This window comes from Hordeum vulgare, chromosome 4H (assembly GCF_904849725.1).
Source record: "Hordeum vulgare subsp. vulgare chromosome 4H, MorexV3_pseudomolecules_assembly, whole genome shotgun sequence".
NCBI lineage: Eukaryota > Viridiplantae > Streptophyta > Magnoliopsida > Poales > Poaceae > Hordeum > Hordeum vulgare.
Window position 1 is genome coordinate 479,599,605 of NC_058521.1, and position 19,201 is coordinate 479,618,805.

Sequence of the window (19,201 nt, forward strand, 5' to 3'; positions counted from 1 at the left end):
GGCGGGTGTCAGTTTCTTCAACTTTAGTTGAATTGGTTTTGACCGAGGCGGTCCTTGGAGAGAGGTTAAATAGCAATTTGAACATCTCTGTTGTGGTTTTTGCGTAAGTAAGATGTGATCATACAAGATACCCATAGCAACCACGTAAAAGATGCAACAACAAATTAGAGGACGTCTAACTTGTTTTTGCAGGGTATTCTTGTGATATGATATTGCCAAAGACATGACGTGATATATTGGATGTATGAGATGATCAAGTTGTAATAGTTAATATTGAATTGCACGTCGATGCTACGGCAACCGGCAGGAGCCATAGGGTTGTCTTTAAACTAACCTTTGTGTTTGCAGATGCATTTACTATATTGCTAGGTTGTAGCTTTAGTAGTAATAGCTTAGATAGCATGACAACCTCGATGGAGGCACGATGATTGTCACGCCCAAGATGTGATCCTATCCTCAATTTGGCACGAGGGCCTCGTCAGGGATAGAAGCGCATCTCGTCGTGTCGCAAGAATGGATATCGTTACAAGTACATGTACTGAAAAGAAGAGATATATAAAGAGTTGGCTTACACTCGCCACAAGCTACATCAGAGTCACATCAGTACATTACTTAATCATCAAGAGTAAGAGCAGGGTCCGACTACGGACGAAAACAAACGACAAAAGAAGAACGACGTCCACCCTTGCTATCCCAGGCTGCCGGCCTCGAACCCATCCTAGATCGATGAAGAAGAAGAAGAAGAAGCAACTCCAAAAGAACAATCAACGTGCTCGCGTCAAATAACCTTTACCTGCACCTGCAACTGGCCTGCAGGAAGACCGTTTGGGACCAACACCATCAGCACTGGCCCCTCCTGTTTATGTAAAATTACTCCTCGGGTAGCGCTAACTCCCTATGCATTTCAATTTAACATAATTATTATGTTGGGCAAATGTAAAACCAATGTTGGGCCTTGCCAGACCAGCTTTAATCTAAAACGAATTATCAAGGGGGTCCCCATAACAACCCCGATCGTGTGAGGAGCGCTCAATTATGGAACATAACACCGGTAGCCGAAACTAAGGGGGCAAAGGTGGAACAAAACACAAGGCTAGAAAGGCCGAGCCTTCCACCTTTTACCAAGTATATAGGTGCATTAAATTAAATAGCATTAATATGGTGATATGACAAGGAACCCATGTTATCACATGGAAGCATCTACACCTGGAACTAGCAACGCTAACACATGGTTAAGCAAGCGGTAACATAGCCAATCAGTGGTTTGCTAGGTCGAACAGGTTGAAGGTTAACATGGCATTGTTGAGAGGCTGATATTTAACATGTGGTAGGCAACGAGACATAACGATAGAGACGGTAAAACTAGCATGGCAATGATAGTAATGGTATCTGGGGAAATGATCATCTTGCCTGAGATCCCGCTTGGAAGAAGAATGCCTCCGTGAAGCAGACGAACCGACGTAGTCGAACGGGTCCTCACAATCCGGCACGTTGCGGAACTCTATCGAGATGAAGCAAATCGTAAACGCAAATCAACACACGGAATTCACCACACGATGCACAACACATATGATGCATGAGCAGTTGAATACATGCAAGTCACGGCATGACAGTTCACACAATCAAACACTACACATTAAGTGAAGTTCAATATGCAACGAGTTGCATATTGACGAAACTTCACATATGAATTATTTAGTTCACTCCCGGTTATTTACACGGCAATATTAATGTTGTCAAACATGCAAGAGGTGAAGCGGAAATTAAAGTACCTATCTAGACACTTTAAATGAGGTCGGAAACGACATATAGCATCTCCGAGACGACCTCACATGTTAATTTACAATTCTGTCCAGATCTGAATTAACACATTTAATTAGTTGTTAAACAGAAAAACAAATATGTTCACGTGATTCTACGCATCATGGCAAGCAAACTACACATAGAGATCATCTCCAACGGAGCTACGGATCAAAATATACAAGCACCGCAAGATATGATGGCATGAATGCAATATGTGTGCAACGACGGCTACGTGCACTCCAAAACGTACAAACAGCAAGAGAAAATGAAACTACATGATATTCTAAGCAAGTTTCATGTGGGACACGATCAAATCGGAGCTACGGTTCAAAAACTACGAGCAAAACAAGAAATGACTACAATCTGCCAAAATCAGCCACATAGCACTTTCTACGCCCCACAACTACGAGCTACAAAATCCCAATAGGCTCAAGCAAGGCATGACACGAAAGAGGACAAGATGCACTACTACAAACAACTAACAACAACTAGCATGGCAGCAAGGAGCACTAGGAAAAGAAGACACAAAATGGCATCTCACACACTATTTCAGACTTAGTGAAAATAGCACCTCATGAAAGTGCAGTTTTCGATCTGAAGCTATATTGACAGCAGCAAAACCTATATCTACAGGACTCTGAATGACATGAAAATTTACAGCATGCTAGAGAAACATAAGGGCTACAACTAACTCCATTGGACCATCCTCAAAAGAGCTACAGATCACAAGATGCAAGCAAGATAAGACAGCAACAAAATATAACAGATTCCGGACTTAGAAATATTTCCGCTACTCTAAAACAGCACTATTTCAAGCAACTTTAGAGCAAGCAAACAACACCTAAACATGCATTTATATTGCAACCAAAAATACCAGGGGCTAAACAAAACATCCAAGATCAACTCTCTAGTTGACAACTCCGTCAAACGACGCACGGAATAAATCCTACGAATTAAACAAAAGGGCAACTTAGCAAAATATCTCGCGAACCAACTTACTCGAAAGCTAAAACTAATTGCACAGAAAAAACCAATGGATTTTTCTACCCCGGAAACATATGAAATATGTGGGGTTTGCAACACAAAATAAAGCCACACGAAAATGCGGGAAATAATCCTAGACACGAAAAATAATCTAGCGGCAAATCCCTACACGCAAAAATATCAATGACCGCTCTAAAATACGTAGAAAATGGTCCCTAAAACATGGACATTTATACTACGGCATTTGGGCAATCCAGTCTTGCGCGAAAAAATAAATACGGGTCAGGACCTAATAGGACAGCACGCATATCTAGGCAAACAGTGGATCAAACCTCATCAAACATTTATGCAAGTTGCAAAAACGGATACTACGCGAAATTCTACACCAAAACCATATACTACACGCCCCGTTCAGACTAACGGAATAAAATCTACGAACGTTCTAAGAAATGCCTATTTTCTAGAAAATAATTAAATCACAGGAATTATAAAAACCCTACACGGGCCGAAAGTGGCAGGCGCTTCATAACAAAACAGCGCACGCGCAAGGGATAGCTCACCTCGGGCCATAGGCCGACGGTTGGGGGCGGAGGCCTCTTGGGCCGGCTGCGGGGAGGAGCCCAGCTGGCCTTTGCGGGGCGCCCTGGACTGGGCCGGCTCGGGGCCCAGCCAAGGCGGTTGGCGGCCTGCTCGGGGCGCAGGAGCAGGCCCACGGGCGGTGGGAGGCCGAATCGGGGCGTCGTCCTCCCGTGCTCACCAGGAGCTCATAGCCATGGCGTCGGCAGCGCACTGCCGACAAGGGACGGGGGTGAGGAAGCCCGACGAGGTCCGACGAGGTCGGGAACGGGCGGATCCAAAGGCACGGAGGCCGGATCCAGCGAGTGCTCGACCGGCGGCGGCGCGATGGGCTAGTAGGTGGTGGCGGCGGCGGGTGCTCACACCACAGAGAGCTGGCGTGGGGAGGCATGTGGCGCGGCGGCGCGGAGGCGGCGGCCGGAAGGACCTCCAGCGAGGGTGGCGCAAGGCCGCGGAGGTGCTTGGGAGGAGACGGGGCGAGGAGGCCTCGGGCACACGGCGGCGGCTGCAGCCCGGGGCGGCGGCCAGATGGGCTCGGCGGGCCGCACGCGGGCTCGAGCGGGCCCGACGGCTGGGGGGAGGAGAGAGAGGGCAGGTGGGAGGCGAGGGTTTCGGGTAGGTTGCACGGATTTCTAGGCACAGGGGGAGGTTTGGCTGCCTTAAAAATAGGAGGGGTCTATATATAGACAAACGGGGGGGGGGGGGGGGCTAGGTTTAGCGAAATCGTGTTCCGGATCCAACCGCGGGGTCGGATTCGGACGATTCCGAACGCGGGAACGGCTACGCGGCCGTGTAGAGGGGATATCCGGAGACGAGAGGGAGAACGGGCGGCGCGGCAACGATTTTTAAAACACCGACAGACGTCCGACGGTAGACCGAATACAGTGCCGCTACGGACGACCGTTCGGGTACCAGACGGACTCCGATCGCAACGAAATTCGATAGGCGGCCTAGCTATACCTAATCACGACCGCATGCCAAGTTTCACCTCGATCAGAGAAAGTTTTACGCACGCTTTGAAAATAGAGTTACGACGGTGCCGCGGGCGTGTGCGTGTGCGGTCATGCTCGGAACGAACAACGACGTTAACCGGCAACTAACAACGGATGCAACATTTGAAAATTGGCGGCAACGGAGATGCCGATGCAATGCAGATGATACGAATGATGCAATGATGATGCAACAAAATAAAACAGACACACGATGAAAACGGAAAGGAAAGGTAACCTTCTGGAACGTCGGCATCGGGCTGTCACAATGATGGAGATCATGGTGTGGCGCTTGTGACAAGAAGATCATGCCGGTGCTTTGGTGATGGAGATCAAGAAGCACAAGATCACGGCCATATCATGGCACTTATGAATTTCATGTGATTTTAATCCTTTTATGCACCTTATTTTGCTTAGAACGATGGTAGCATTATAAGGTGATCCCTCACTAAAATTTCAAGATGAAATTGTGTTCTCCCCGACTGTGCACCGTTGCGACAGTTCGTCGTTTCGAGACACCACGTGATGATCGGGTGTGATAGACTCAACGTTCACATACAACGGGTGCAAAACAGTTGCACACGCGGAAAACTCAGGGTTAAACTTGACGAGCCTAACATGCGCAGTCATGGCCTCGGAACAAAAGAGACCGAAAGGTCGAGCATGAATTGTATAGTTGATATGATTAGCATAGAGATGCTTACGAGTGAAGCTATACTCAACTCACGTGATGATCGGACTTGAGTTAGTGGATTTGGATGATGTACCACTCAAATAACTAGAGGGATGTACTTTTTGAGTGGGATTTTATTAAGTAATTTGATTAGTTAAACTCTAGTTATCTTGAACATAGTCTAAGTCCACTTTGCAATATTTTATGTTGTAGATCAATGGCTCACGCAGTAGCAACCCTGAATTTCAATACGTTCCTACGGAAAGCTAAGTTGAAAGATGATGGAAGCAACTTTGTAGACTGGGCACGTAATCTTAGGCTCATCCTACAAGCTGGGAAAAAGAATTATGTCTGTGATGCTATGATAGGAGATGAACCACCCGCTATGTCTAACCAAGATGTTTTGAATGCTTGGCAATCGCGTAAGGAGGACTACTCAGAAGTTCAATGTGCAGTCTTGTATGGCTTGGAACTGGGACTTCAACGTTTCTTTGAGCGTCATGGAGCATATGAGATGTTCAAGGAGTTGAAGTTTATCTTTTAGAATAACGCCCGGATCAAGAGGTATGAGACCTCTGATAAATTCTATGCTTGCAAGATGGAGGAGAATTCGTCTATCAGTGAACATGTGCTCAAAATGTTTGGGTACTCAAACCGTCTAGCTGAGCTCGGGATTGAACTCCCGCAAGAGGCTATCACTGACAGAATTATTCAATCACTACCACCTAGCCACAAGAGCTTTGTGTTGAACTATAACATGCAAGGGACGAACAAGTCACCCAACGAGTTATTCGCGATGCTGAAAGTGTTGATGGTCAATAAGACCACTGGTTTCAGGAGAAACGGCAAAGGGAAGAAGGGTAACTCAAAGAAGCGCGGCAAACCTGTTGCTAATCCGACAAAGAAACCCAAGGCTGGACCTAAGCTGGAAACAGAGTGTTATTATTGCAAGGGAATGGGTCACTGGAAGCACAAATGCCCCAAGTATTTGGTTGATAAGAAGGCGGCCAAAGAAAAATAAAGTATATTTGATATACATGTTATTGATGTGTACTTAACGAACTCTCGTAGTAGTGCCTGGGTATTTGATACCGGTTCTGTTGCTTATATTTGCAACTCGAAGCAGGAATTGCGGAATAAATGAAGGCTGGCAAAGGATGAAGTGACGATGCGCATGGGGAATTCTTCAAAGGTTGATGCAATCGCCGTTGGCACAATCTCAGTTCAGTTACCATCAGGATTAGTTATGAACTTAAATAATTGTTATTTAGTGTCTGTCTTAAGCATGAACATTATATCTAGATCTTGTTTATCGCGAGACGGTTACTCGTTTAAGTGAGAGAATAATGGTTGTTCTATTTCTATGAGTAATATCTTTTATGGTCATGCACCCAATGTTGGAGGATTGTTCATATTGAATCTTGATTGTGATGATACACATATACATAACATTGAGACCAAAAGATGTAGAGATAACAATGATAGCGCCATGTTTTTGTGGCACTGCCGCTTAGGTCATATTGGTGTAAAGCGCATGAAGAAACTCCATTCCGATGGGCTTTTGGAGTCACTTGATTTTGAATCACTTGACACGTGCGAACTATGCCTCATGGGAAAGATGACTAAGACTCCGTTCTCCGGAACAATGGAGCGTGCAAGTGACTTGTTGGAGATCATACATACCGATGTGTGCGGTCCGGTAAGTGTGGAGGCACGTGGCGGATATCATTATTTTCTCACCTTCACTGACGATTTCAGTAGGTATGGTTATATCTACTTGATGAAGCACAAGTCTGAAAAGTTTGAGAAGTTCAAGCAATTTCAGAGTGAAGTTGAAAATCATCGTAATAAGAAGATCAGGTTCCTACATTCTGATCGTGGGGGTGAATATCTGAGTTTCGAGTTTGGTACTCACTTGAGACAATGTGGAATCGTTTCACAGTTAACACCGCTTGGAACACCTTAGCATAATGGTCTGTTCGAACGTCATAACCATACTTTGTTAGAAATGGTGCGATCTATGATGTCTCTTACCGATTTGTCGTTATCGTTTTGGGGTTATGCATTAGAGAGAGTTGCATTCACTTTAAATAGGGCACCATCAAAATCCGTTGAGGCGACACCATACGAGCTATGGTATGGCAAGACGCCAAAGTTGTTGTTTCTTAAAGTTTGGGGATGTGATGCTTATGTCAAAAAGCTTCAGCCTGAAAAGCTGGAACCCAAAGTGGAAGAGTGCGTGTTCATAGGTTACCCAAAGGAGACAGTTGGGTACACCTTCTATCTCAAATCCGAGGGCAAAGTGTTTGTTGCTAAGAACGGAGCTTTTCTTGAGAAGGAGTTTCTCTCGAAAGAATTGAGTGGGAGGACGATAGAACTTGATGAGGTTGTCGCACCTCTAATCCCTCTAGATGGTGCCGCGGGGCAGGGGGAAACCTCTGTCGAAGCGACGCCGGTTGAGGAGGAAGTTAATGATGATGATCATGAAACTTCGGATAAAGTTCTTATCGGGCCTCGCGGGTCGACAAGATCACGTACTGCTCGTGAGTGGTACGGTAATCATGTCTTATCAATCATGTTGTTGGACAACAATGAACCTGCGAATTATAAAGAAGCAATGGTGGGCCCTGATTCCAACAAATGGCTGGAGGCCATGAAGTCTGAGATAGGATCTATGTACGAAAACAAAGTGTGGACTTTGGAAGTATTACCTGAAGGCCGCAAGGCTATTCAGAACACGGACGGTAATGTGACCGTTTATAAAGCTCGACTTGTGGCAAAGGGTTTTTCACAAGTTCAAGTAGTTGAATACGATGAGAAGTTCTCACCGATAGCGATGCTTAAGTCCTTCCGAATCATGTTAGCAATAGCTGCATTTTTTATTATGAAATCTAGCAGATGGATGTCAAAACAGCGTTCCTTAACGGCTTTCTTAAGGAAGAGTTGTATATGATGCAACCCGAAGGTTTTGTCGATCCAAAGAATGCTAACAAAGTATGGAAGCTCCGGCGATCCATTTATGGACTGGTGCAAGCATCTCGGAGTTGAAATAAGTTCTTTGATGAAGTGATCAAAGCGTTTCGGTTTATACAAGTTGTTGGAGAATCTTGTATTTACAAGAAAGTGAGTGGGAGCTCTGTGGCGTTTCTAATATTATATGTGGATGACATATTGCTGATTGGAAACAATGTGGAGTTTTTAGAGAGCGTAAAAGAATACTTAAACAAGTGTTTCTCTATGAAGGACCTAGGAGAAGCTGCTTACATTCTAGGCATTATGATCTATAGGGATAGATCGAGACGCCTGATAGGACTCTCACAAAGCACATACCTTGATAAAATTTTGAAGAAGTTCAAAATGGAACACTCCAAGAAGGGGTTCTTGCCAGTATTACAAGGTATAAAATTGAGTAAGATTCAGTGTCCAGTAACTGTGGAAGATAGAGAAAATATGAGTACCGTCCCCCATGCTTCAGCCATAGGGTCTATTATGTATGCAATGATGTGCACTAGACTGGACGTCAGCCTGGCCATAAGTATGGCAGGCAGGTTTCAAAGTAATCCAGGAATGGATCACTGGACAGCGGTCAAGAATATTCTGAAGTACCTGAAAAGGAATAACGAAATGTTTCTCGTTTATGGAGGTGACGAAGAGCTCGTCGTAAAGGGTTACGTCGATGCAAGCTTTGACAATGATCCGGATGAGTATAAGTCTCAAACCGGATACGTGTTTATTCATAATGGGGGTGCGGTAAGCTAGTGCAGTTCCAAGCAAAGCGTCGTAGCAGATTCTACATGCGAAGCGGAGTACATGGCTGCCTCGGAGGCAGCTAAGGAGGGTGTTTGGATGAAGCAGTTCATGAGGATCTTGGAGTTGTGCCGAGACCACTAAATCCAATAACTCTGTTCTGTGACAACACTGGTGCCATTGCTTTAGCAAAGAAACCAAGGTTTCACAAGAAGACCAGACACATCAAACGATGCTTCAACCTCATCCACGACTATGTCGAAGGAGTGGACGTAAATATTTGCAAAGTGCAGACAGATCTGAATGTAGCAGATCTGCTGACTAAACCTCTTCCACGAACGAAGCATGATCAACACCAGAACTGTATGGGTGTTAGATTCATTACAATGTAAATCACATAGCAATGTGAGGACTAGATTATTGACCCTAGTGCATGTGGGAGACTGTTGGAAATATTCCCAAGAGGCAATGATCAAATAGTTATTATTATATTTCCTGTTTCAAGATAATCGTTTATTATCCATGCTATAATTGTATTGAACGAAAACATAGATACATGTGTGGATACATAGACATAACAATGTCCCTAGCAAGCCTCTAGTTGGCTAGCCAGTTGATCAAGGATGGTTAAGGTTTTCTGATCATATCTAAGTGTTGTCGCTTGATAACTGGATCACATCATGAGGAGAATAATGTGATGGACTGGACCCAAACTATGAACGTAGCATATTGATCATGTCATTTTATTGCTATTGTTTTCTGCATGTCAAGTATTCATTCCTATGACCATGAGATCACATAACTCACTGATACCGGAGGAATGCCTTGTGTCTATCAAACGTCACAACGTAACTGGGTGACTATAAAGGTGCTCTACAGGTATCTCCGAAGGTGCCCATTGAGTTAGTATGGATCAATACTGGGATTTGTCACTCCGTGTGACGGAGAGGTATCTCGGGGCCCACTCGGTAATACAACATCACAAACAAGCCTTGCAAGAAATGTGACTCAAGTGTAGGTCACGGGATCTTGTATTACGGAACGAGTAAAGAGACTTGGCGATAATGACATTGAAATAGGTATACGGATACGTACGATCGAATCTCGGGCAAGTAACATACTGAAGGACAAAGGGAATGACATACGAGATTATATGAATCCTTGACACAGAGGTTCAACCGATAAGATCTTCGTAGAATATGTAGGATCCAATATGGACATGCAGGTCCCGCTATTGGATATTGACCGAGGAGTGTCTTGAGTCATGTCTACATAGTTCTCGAACCCGCAGGGTCTGCACACTTAAGGTTCGATGCTGTTTTAGTATAGTTGAGTTATATGTGTGGTTACCGAAGGTTGTTCGGAGTCCCGGATGAGATCATGGATGTCACGAGGGTTTTCGGAATGGTCCCGAAACAAAGATTGATATATAGCATGGTTTCATTTGGTCATCGGAAAGTTTCGGGCATTACCGGCAGTGTACCGAGAGTGACGAATGGGTTCCGGGTATTCACCGGGAGGGGCCCACCCACCCGGGAGTGAGCCCAGTGACCCTAGGGTGGTGCATCAGCCCTTAGTGGGCTGGTGAGGCCCGCCCAATAGGTCCATGGCGCCACAAGTGGAAAATACCAAAAGAAAAGAAAAAACAAGGAAAGAGGGAGGTGGGAAGGAAGGAGGGGACTCCTTCCCCCAAACTGAATTTGGGTGGGAGTCCACCTCTTCCCACTCAGCTAACTCCATTGGGGCTCCCTTGAGCCCCAAGGCTAGCCCCTCCCCTCCTCCTATATATATTGGTGGTTTAGGGCTTTTTGAGACACAACTTTGCCACGTGCAACTCAAACTTATACCATGTAGCTCTTCCTCTAGATCGGATTTGTGTGGAGCTTGGGCGGAGCCCTGCAGGAGTAGATCATCACCACCACCGGCGCGTGATGACCCACAAGTGTAGGGGATCTATCGTAGTCTTTTCTATAATTAAGAGTGTCGAACCCAACGAGGAGCAGAAAGAACTGAAATTATCGGCAAGGTATTCTCTGCAAGCACTGAAATTATCGGTAACAGATAGTTGTGTGATAAGATAATTCGTAGCGAGTAGCAAGTAACAATAGTAACAAAGGTGCAGCAAGATGGCCCAATCCCTTTTGTAGCAAGGGACAAGCCTGGACAAACTCTTATATGAGGTAAAGCGCTCCCGAGGACACATGGGAATTTGTGTCAAGCTAGTTTTGATCATGTTCATATGATTCGCGTTCGCTACTTTGATAGTTTGATATGTGGGTGGACTGGTGCTTGGGTGCTGCCCTTACTTGGACAAACATCCCACTTATGATTAACCCCTCTCGCAAGCATCCGCAACTACGAAAGAAGAATTAATACTAAGTCTAACCATAGCATTAAACTAATGGATCCAAATTAGCCCCTTACGAAGCAACGCATAAACTAGGGTTTAAGCTTCTGTCACTCTAGCAACCCATCATCTACTTATTACTTCCCAATGCCTTCCTCTAGGACCAAATAATGGTGAAGTATCATGTAGTCGACGTTCACATAACACCACTAGAGGAAACACAACATACAACGCATCAAAATAACGAACGAATACCAAATTCACATGACTACTTATAGCAGGACGTATCCCATGTCCTCAGGAACTAAAGTGACTACTCACAAAGCATAATTATGTTCATGACCAGAGAGGTATTGAATAGCATTAAGGATATGAATATATGATCTTCCACCGAGTAATCCAACTAGCATCAACTACAAAGAGTAATTAACACTACTAGCAACCTTACAAGTACCAATCGGAGTCGCGAGACGGAGATTGGTTACAAGAGATGAACTAGGGTTTGGAGACGAGATGGTGCTGATGAAGATGTTGATGGAGATGAGTCCCCTCTGATGAGAGGAGTGTTGGTGATGACGATGGTGACGATTTCCCCTCCGGGAGGGAAGTTTCCCCGGCAGGACGGCCCTGTCGGAGCTCTAGATTGGTTCTGCTCAAGTTCCGCCTCGTGGCGGCGGCGTCTCTTCCTGAAAGCCTCCCCTTTATTTTTTCTGGGACAAAACCCTCCTTATAGAAAAAGATGGGAGCCGGAGGGGCAACAGGGGCCCCACAAGCCACCCAGGCGCGGCCAGGGGGTAGGCCGCGCCTGGCAGGCTTGTGGCCTCCTGGTGGCTCCCCTCCGGTACTTCTTCCACCCAGTATTTTTTATAAAATCCAAAATATTTCCTTGTTGATTTTCACGGCTTTTGGAGTTGCGCAGAATAGGTATCTCAAACTTGCTCCTTTTTCAGACCAGAATTCCAGCTGCCGGCATTCTCCCTCTTCATGTAAACCTTATGAAATAAGAGAGAAAATGCATAAATATTGTACCATAAACTGTAATAACAGCCCATAAAGCGATAAATATCAACATAAAAGCATGATGCAAAATGGACGTATCAACTCCCCCAAGCTTAGACCTCGCTTGTCCTCAAGCGGAAGCCGAGATCAATAAATATTCCCACATGTTTAGAGATAGAGGTGTCGATGAAACAAAATACGTACATGCGGGCATCATGATCATAATTAGAACAGAAATATCGTCATATAATCTCATATGCTAAAGTGACAATTCCTTCACAAAGTAAAGTATGGATCAAGAACCTTATTGAGAATTAACAACCAATAGCCTTTAGTCATTGAAGCAATTGTAATTTATCATAACATCGGAAAGATTCAAATAAGAGCTTGTAAAGCAAATCCACATACTCAATCATCCTTTCGTCTTCTACAATTGCTAAAACTCACGTGGTACTCATGAGATCAAAGTTTGAGTTGGACACAGAGAAAGATAGGGGCTTATAGTTTCGCCTCCCAACTACTTACCTCAAGGGTAATGTCAACAATAATAATTCATGAATAATTACTTCCAAGTTGACATATGAATATAGATCTTTCCCTAGCACATGATGTTAGCCAATATAATGGCGAGATAAGGAATTGGTGTCGATCACCATGACTCTTTTAAGGATAAAAAGTAAAGGTACAAGATAGGCCCTTCGCAGAGGGAAGCAGAGGTTGTCATGCGCTTTTGAGGTTTGTATGTGTGATCTCTTAGTGTGGAGGAACGTCACTTTATATTGCCTCTTGTGATAAAGAACTTTATTATGCAGTCTGTCGCTTTTATGTCTTCCTCATCACATGGTCGTACAAAGCTTATTTTCCACACACTAATAGATCATACATATTTAGGGAGCAATTTTTATTGCTTGCACCGATGACAACTTACTTGAGGGATCTTATTCAATCCATAGGTAGGTATGGTGGACTCTCATGGCAAAACTGGGTTGAAGGTTTATGGATGCACAAGTAGTATCTCTACTTAGTGCGGAAGTTTTGGCTGATATGAGGTGGAAGCAATTGTCATATGCTAAGGGATCTCTAGTCATATAACATTGTTCGGAACCAAGCAAACATAATTCATTATGTTGTCTTCCTTGTCCAACATCTACTTCTAAGCATGTAATAGTTTAACGAGTGTTCACAATCATAGATGGTGCCCAAGATGATATATTTATATGTGAACCTCTCCTTCTTTATTGCTTCCTATTAATTGCAACAATGACTAAGGTCTACGTTTGTCTACCGACAACAAGTTTCAATCAACATTCTTTTTATATGTGAAGTCATCACTTCCCATAAGATCATTACATGATCTTTCATGATTTTGTTCTTTTATTATTCTTTTCTTTACATCATGGCATGAAGCAAGGCCCTTAACTAAAACACTCTTTATTATATGACTCACAAGCTCGAATACATTGGGGGTAACACAAAGCAAAACTCAAGCCTAGAACACTAAGAACTTTATTCTACGAGAGAAAGATAAAACCAAAAAGGATCGAACTAAGAAAAAGGTAAAGGCAAAAGATATGATGGTGATACGATACCGGGGCAACTCCCCCAAGCTTGGCACAAACCAAGAGGAGTGCCCATATCCGTGCTTAATTGTCTTCCTCAGAAGGTGATGGTGGTGGAGTTGTCGCAGTCTGGGGTTGATTCTCCGTCTTCCAAGGCATAGGTGCTCCATCATGGAAAGATGATCGAGTCTCCGGAATCCTCAAATCTGCAGCCAACCGTATTGATTTAAATCTATACTCATACTCACAGTTTTGGTTCTGCAGGTCGTAGATCTGGGCTTGGAGGTGATCAATTCTGTCATAAAGCCTGGAGAGGTGCTTCCCAATGTCATTGGCATCGATCTTGTACTTGTTGGTGAACTCTGTGATCATCATGTGGTTGGCGTTGAGTCCACGTTCCACCATCCCTTGGCACTTGAAGACTTGCTGCTCCACTGCTTCGAGCCTCGCCTCCACGTTTCCGATCTTCTTGCCCCCCTCAACATCACGGATGTGCAGCACCCCCTCACGCATCTCGATAGATTGAGGGTGTTGGAGCACTCCCGCGAGGTAGGGATTGATGACCTTCTCGAACAACTTGGTCTTCGGAACTTCTGGGGACACTATAGCGATCTAGATCTGTCTGCACAGTAGCTCGAAACGAAAACAGAGGATATTTGCGTGATACGAGGGTCGGACCTTTCGGGAGAATATATAATGAATTTTTCCCGACCAAAAGGAGTATTCCACAAGAAAACGGAGTCCGGGAGGAACGCGAGGTGCTCACAAGCCACCCAGGCGCGGCCAGGGGGGTAGGCCGCGCCTGGCAGGCTTGTTGCCTCCTCGTGCGCTTTCCAGACTACTTTAAATTTTTCTATTTTTCTAAAAATTCCAAAACGGAGAAAATTTGCTAGTGGAAAAGTTTTGGAGTCGGTTTACTTACCAATTCACATACCTCTTCGTTTTTGGAGTCTGAAACAGGCTGATAAATATCCCTTATGTACTCCTCCGGAGTTATGGTATTAATAATATTGCTTTCAACATTTATGGGAGTACGTGAGATATAATGCTTGATTCTTTGCCCATTTACAATTCTCGGAAAATTACCTTCCGTGTTGTTGATCTTTATGGCACCGGAATGATATACTTCCTCAACAATGTAAGGACCTTCCTATTTAGAGAGATGCTTGCCTGGAAACAATGTTAAACGAGAATTGTATAGCAAGACATAATCACCTACATTGAACTCATGTTTCTTTATCCTTTTATCATGCCACCTCTTAACTTTTTCTTTGAACAACTTGGCATTTTCATATGCCTGTGTTCTCCATTCATCAAGTGAGCTAATATCAAATAACCTCTTCTCACCAGCAAGTTTGGAATCAAAGTTGAGCTCTTTGATTGCCCAATAAGCCTTATGCTCTAGCTCAAGAGGTAAATGACATGCTTTACCGTAAACCATTTTGTACGGAGACATGCCCATGGGATTCTTATAAGCAGTTCTATATAGCCCACAGTGCATCATCAAGCTTCTTAGACCAATTCTTTCTAGACCTATTAACAGTCTTTTGCAGAATTAGTTTAATTTCTCTATTACTTAGCTCTACTTGACCATTGGACTGAGGATGATAGGGAGATGCAATTCTATGGTTGACATAATACTTAGCAAGCGTTTTACGGAAAGCACCATGAATAAAATGTGAACCACCATCAGTCATCAAATATCTAGGGACTCCAAATCTAGGGAAAATAACTTCTTTAAGCATCCTAATAGAGGTGTTGTGATCAACATTACTAGTTGGGATAGCTTCTACCCACTTAGTATCGTAATCAACAGCAAGTAGAATATGAGTACACCCGTTGGACTTTGGAAAAGGTCCCATATAATCAAAACACCAAACATTAAATGGTTCAATGACAAGTGAATAATTCATAGGCATTTCCTGACGTTTACTGATATTACCTATTCTTTGACATATCACAAGACAAGACAAACTTACTAGGATCCTTGAAGAGAGTAGGCCAATAAAAACCGGATTGCAATACCTTGTGTGCAGTTCTATCTCCCGTGTGGTGTCCTCCGTAAGCCTCGGAGTGACACTTCTGTAGGATATGTCCCTGTTTATGCTCAGGCACACAACGTCTAATAACACCATCTACTCCTTCTTTATAGAGGTAAGGATCATCCCAAAAGTAATGTCTCAAATCAAAGAAGAATTTCTTCTTTTGCTGGTATGTGAAACTAGGTGGTATATATTTGGCAACAATATAATTTGCATAATCAGCATACCACGGTGTACTACGTGAAGCATTAATGACATTCAATTGCTCATCAGGAAAGCTATCATCAATAGGTTGTGGGTCATCAAGAACATTCTCCAACCTAGACAAGTTATCTTCTACGGGATTCTCAACACCCTTCCTATCAACAACATGCAAATCAAATTCTTGTAGCAAGAGAACCCATCTGATAAGTCTAGGTTTAGCATCTTTCTTTTCCATGAGATACTTAATAGCAGCATGATCAGTGTCAATAGTAACCTTGGAATCAACAATGTAAGATCTGAACTTTTCACATGCAAACACGACTGCTAAAAATTCCTTTTCAGGAGTAGCATAGTTTCTTTGGGCATTGTCTAGACTTTTACTAGGATAATGAATAACATGCAATTTCTTATCAACTCTTTGTCCTAGACTAGCACCAACAACATAATCACTAGCATAACACATAATTTCAAAAGGTAGGTTCCAATCAGGTGGTTGAACAATAGGTGCAGTTATCAAGGCCGTCTTAAGTATTTCAAATGCTTCCCCACAATCATCATCAAAAACAAATGGAATATTCTTTCGCAAAATATTGGCTAGATGCCTAGAAATCTTAGAGAAGTCTTTAATGAACCTTCTATAGAAACCAGCATGACCAAGGAAACTTCTTATACCTTTGATGTCTGTAGGGCATGGCATTTTCTCGATCGCATCAACCTTAGCCTTACCGACTTCAATACCTCTTTCAAAAAATTTATGTCTTAAGACGATGCCTTCATTAACCATAAAGTGGCACTTCTCCCAATTCAATACAAGGTTGGTATCTTTACATCTCTACAGAACTCGATCAAGGTTGCTGAGGCAATCATCAAAAGAAGACCCGTAAACGGAGACGTCATCCATGAAAACCTCTATAATCTTTTCACAAAAGTCGGAGAATATAGCCATCATACATCTTTGAAAGGTATCAGGTGCATTACATAAGCCAAAAGGCATACGTCTGTAAGAAAAGGTACCGAAAGGGCAGATAAAAGTGGTTTTCTCCTGATCAGATTGTGCAACAGGTATTTGGGAGAAACCAGAATAACCATCTAGAAAGCAGAAGTGTGTGTGTGTTTAGACAATCTTTCTAGAATTTGGTCAATAAAAGGCAAGGGGTAATGATCTTTCCTGGTGGCTTTATTCAATTTCCAAAAATCAATTACCATCCTATAGCCAGTAACAATTCTCTGTGGGATCAATTCATCTTTATCATTAGGGACAACGGTAATACCTCCCTTCTTAGGGACGCAATGCACCGGACTTACCCAATCACTATGAGCAACATGATAGATAATACCTGCTTCCAGGAGCTTTAGTATTTATTTTCTTACTACCTCTTTCATCTTAGGATTTAATCGCCGTTGATGATCATCAACTGGTTTGGAATCAGGATCGGTTTTAATTTTATGCTGGCATAGAGTGGGACTAATGCCCTTAAGATCATCAAGATATATCCAATAGCAACACGTTGCTTCCTTAGAGTTTTCAATAATTTCTTTTCTTCATGCTTTGAAAGGCTAGCACTAATAATAATAGGATATATCTCTTTTTCATCAAGATAAGCATACTTAAGAGTATCAGGTAACTGCTTAAGCTCAAACACAGGATCACCCTTTGGTGGGGGTGGATCTCCAAGAAGTTCAACATGCAAATTATTCTTAAGGATAGGATGTTGTTCAAAGATAACTCTATCTATCTCATTCCTTTCATCCATATGCATATCATTTTCATGCTCAAGCAAGTATTGCTCTAAAGGATCAGTAGGAGGCATAGCAATAGAAGCTAGGGCAATAATTTCATCCTTACTAGACGATTCTTTTTCATGAGGTTGTCAACCAAACTTGGAGTAATTGAATTCATGTGACACACCTTCAAAACCAACAGTGACTGTTTGCTTCTCACAGTCAATATGAGCATTGACAGTATTGAGGAAAGGTCTGCCAAATATGATGGGACAAAAGCTATTTTGTGTGGTAGCAAGAACGAGAAAATCAACAGGATACTTAGTTTTACCACACAAGACTTCAACATCTCTAACAATTCCCAAAGGGCAGATAGTATCTCTATTGGCAAGCTGAATAGTAACATCAGTAGGTTCCATCTCGACAGGTGCAATCTCGTCTTTAATTTCATCATATAAAGATCGAGGTATTGCACTAATATAACACTAGCACCCACGTCACATAAACCATGATAACAATGATCTCCTATCTTAACAGAAACAACAGGCATGCCAACAACAGGCCTATGTTTGTCTCTAGTATGAGGTTTAGCAATTCTAGCAGCATCTTCATAGAAGTGAATATCATGCCCATCAACATTGTCGGACAGGAGATCTTTGATAATAGCAATTCTAGGTTCAACTCTAATTTGCTCAGGGGGTGTAGGTGTTCTAATGTAGCCCTTACGTATCACAGTTGGAGCTTTAGCATGATCCTTTATTCTAACAGGGAAATGTGGTTTCTCAATGTAAGCACTAGGAACAATAGGATCATTATAAGCAATGCCTTTCTCTTCAACTGGATTGGGTTTAACTACATTGACTTCTATGGGAGGATGATATTTAAACCACTTCTGTTTAGGGAGATTAATATGAGCAGCAAATGATTCACATAATTAAGCTACTATCTTAGAGTCAAGTCCATGTTTAGCGCTAAAATCACAAAAAGTATTTGTTTCAACAAAGGATTTAACGCAATCGAACTTGAGATTCATACCTGACTCCTTACCTTCATCAAACTCCCAATCTTCAGAGTTGAGTTTAATTATTTCCAATAAATTGCATTTGAAGTCAATATCTCTCTCCATAAAAGATCCGGTACAAGAAGTGTCTAGCATGGTGCTATTATCATGAGAAAGTCGAGCATAGAAGTTCTGAATAATAATTTCTCTCGAGAGCTCATGGTTGGGGCATGAATATAACATTGATTTAAGCCTCCCCCAAGCTTGAGCGATACTTTCTCTATCATGAGGCCAAAAATTATATATATAATTCCGATCACGATGTACCAAATGCATAGGATAAAACTTTTGATGAAATTCCAATTTCAATCGGTTGTAGATCCATGATCCAGTATCATCACATAGCCTATACCATGTCAATGCTTTATCCCCCAAAGATAAGGGAAAGACCTTCTTCTTGACCTCATCCTCGGGCAAACCTGCAAGCTTAAATAAACCACAAACTTCATCTACATAGATTAGATGCAAGTCGGGATGTGATGTTCCATCTCCTGTA